The following is a 3,047-nucleotide window of genomic DNA, read 5'->3' as shown; positions in this document are numbered from 1 at the left end:
GTAAGTGTCTGCACTGGTGTATTACTGGGTGGGTCAGTGTCTGCATTGGTGTATGCCTGGGTGTGTCAGTGTATCTGTCAGTCTGTGCCTACGTTTGTTATTGGATGCACTATTGTTTGGCTGGATGTGACAGTGTCTGCATTGTTGTATGCCTGGATGTGTCTGACTGTATGGGATTTTGAGTGGCTGTATGATTGTATGTGTGTAAGTGTAAATGTGTACCTGTGTAAATGTAAATGACTCAATGGGTGTGCGACTTCATGTATGTGACCCATAAGTAAAATTTCTAATAGACATTTTTATAACTTTACAAATGCATTTTATTAACACATTACAGAACAATTCAAACCAAACAATTAACAAATAAACATAACATAACAAATATTTCCAGATAAATATCTATACTGCAACACTGACAGCAAGCATCTATTCAGGGGCATTGCAAAAAAATATTTGCAATGTCAACGTTCGTGTGGAAGCTAATAAAAACAATTCCAGAAAGGGACCACAAATAAATGATGGGGGACAAACTAGGTGCAGCAGGATAGTCCACATGTACAGCACCTTTGGGAGAACCACTACCATCTGGAGTCATTTTAATCTCGCCTATATTCAAATTTACTTGAGATACATTCTCACTGTGGGAAATGCCACATTATTGTAACCATAAAAATATCCTCTGTGCGTGCATTTTTCCTTTTTTACTGCTCTCAGGTTCTATACTCATACACCAAAAGTGATGTACTGTTCTAAGACTCATCAATGAACAGTGAGGGGGAAACAATCATAAAGAGTGTACAAAAAAAAAAACTTGTTTCTAACACTGAGCTGTCCAGAATATATATGGGAAAATTTACATACCCTTTTCACACAAACAAACTCTAACATTAAAGATATCAAATTCAAGACACCAGAAGAACTTTGCTGTAGAATCTGTCACATTTTTGCAGGTAATTTAAGCACAGATTTGAAATGTTACTGTCCTTCATCTGCAACAAAAAAATTCAATTTCTTGGAGAAATTACTGATTTCTTTTTGCAAAAGAAGTATCAAGCGGGAGGTGCTCAACATGTTCATATGCTGTTCTGGGTAAAAGATGTGCCTAAAGTTGGAACAGACACAGATTAGTCTGTGCTTTTTTTCGTAGAACAGCACATTACATGTAGCATTTTTTGGCAATAGAAGAAAGACTGTAGCGGGATGGTTTAAGGACTGAACACCGGCTAATTGTAAGATCAAGCATGGCGGCGGAGGCAAGAGGTTCCCCGTTCTTTTCTCTTTCATTGAACTGCAGTGAGCCTAACTACCGCGCACCATGTTACAGTGGCAGATTATGCCAATTCTGATCCTGCTGTGGGGAAGTCTGGTCGTGTTAGGAAAGCTGTGGCCAACGCAATTCAAAAAGAAGTGAAATCACTTTGCGTTTTGGAAGCATCTCTCGTACCAGTGGAGGAAGATCTTTCATCCATTATTGTGAATGGAGAGTGCGAAAGTGACAATGACATGGCAGAAATGCCAAAGAAGGTATTAGCAGCAGGGAAAAAGAAAAGGAGCAAGAGAAACAAAGAAACCTTACACAGCAACATTGGAGATGACTATCCCATAGACATTTGGCTGATGCTTGCCTCCTATATACGCCCAGAAGATATCATGAAATTTGCTCTTATTTGTAAGAATGCCTGAACTGTTACGTGCACTGCAGCATTTTGGATGAGATTGTATAAAAGGCACTATCAAGCTACTGCTCTGCTTCCAGTCCGCTTGAGGCCAGAGTGCATTGAAAAACTGCGATGTCTGCGAGCCTGTGTGATCCATTCATTGTACCATATGTATGAGCCATTTACTTCTCGACTGGCAAAAAGTCCTACAATCCCGGAATCGACTCCCAGCAATTTAGCTTATTCTAAATGTTTACTTTTCTGGTGCAGAAAGACTATTGGGATTCGGCAAGAACCAATGTGGGAGTTTAACTTCAAGTTCCAAAAGCAGTTTCCTAGATCCAAGAAAAACAGTAATCCTGTACTGCGTCCTCCTTCTAGATATGAGGAATTGCATACTAACCCAGATCAGGACTGCTGCCGGCTGCAAGTTACCACCCTCAATTTTATATTTATACCAGTTGTCATGGGCATGACATTATCCTGTCTCCCCCTGTTCTTTTTGAACCTTGAAACTCGTCCGGCGGAGCCCGAACCACATGGCCGATTCCCAGTGGAGCTGCACCGACAGCTATAGGGGAGACTGGCCCTGGCACACCGCTTTGGCCATCACCTACCCAGCCGGCATTCGGACATTTGTCTCGCCTTTTTCTTCGCAGATGTCTCCTTCCAATGGACTCCCAGCTCCACCTGTTCTTTTTGAATCTTGAAACTCATCCGGCAGAGTCCGAACCGCATGGCCGATTCCCGGTGGAGCTGCACCGACAGCTATAGGGGAGATTGGCCCTGGCACACTGCTTAGGCCGTCACCTACCCAGCCGGACTTCGGACATATGTCTCGCCTTTCTCTCCACCACTGTCTCCTTCCAATGGACTCCCAGCTCCCCCTGTTCCTTTTGAATCCTGACACTCGTCCTGCCAATAACTCCTGTATCGAATTTGTAATTTTTCTGTAATTAATGTGGATTTTTCTGTAACTGTTAACATGCTGTTTCCTTATGTAAAGCGCTCTGATACCTCCGGGTCTAGCTAGCGCTATATAAAACTCTCTAAATGAAATAAATAAATAAATAAAATAAGCATTCCAAAAGACACTGTCAAAAACGATAAAGCAGCAAGGACTGCGTTTCCAATCACATATATGTGGAAAGTACGGTCGGCAGAAATATTTAATTATTTTCTTACCTCCCTGTTGAACCTCCATGTTTTTCCCAATCTAAAGCCAATTCATTCTTCCCAGTTCTCTTTGAAAAAAATAGAAAAAGTATAAAACTGTAAGAAAAACCTTCTTTAAATACAACAGTATGTTTTACAGACTTTTCAAAACTGCCCCACAAAACTCTCATAGGAATGGTGGCACAGTTTCTGACTTTCCCTGTATTGCAACCT

The 3,047-nt window shown here is 41.4% G+C and overlaps 1 pseudogene; it reads left to right on the top strand.

Moving 5' to 3' along the window:
• The first annotated feature begins 1,290 nt into the window (after positions 1 to 1,290).
• LOC146868769 (transmembrane protein 183A pseudogene) lies at positions 1,291 to 2,235 on the top strand (annotated as a pseudogene).
• Positions 2,236 to 3,047: the final 812 nt, after the last annotated feature.

This window comes from Triturus cristatus, chromosome 1_2 (assembly GCF_964204655.1).
Source record: "Triturus cristatus chromosome 1_2, aTriCri1.1, whole genome shotgun sequence".
In the NCBI taxonomy this organism is placed as follows: domain Eukaryota; kingdom Metazoa; phylum Chordata; class Amphibia; order Caudata; family Salamandridae; genus Triturus; species Triturus cristatus.
The sequence above is the reverse complement of the archived record's forward strand: the minus strand, read 5'-3'. Positions and strand labels throughout refer to the sequence as shown.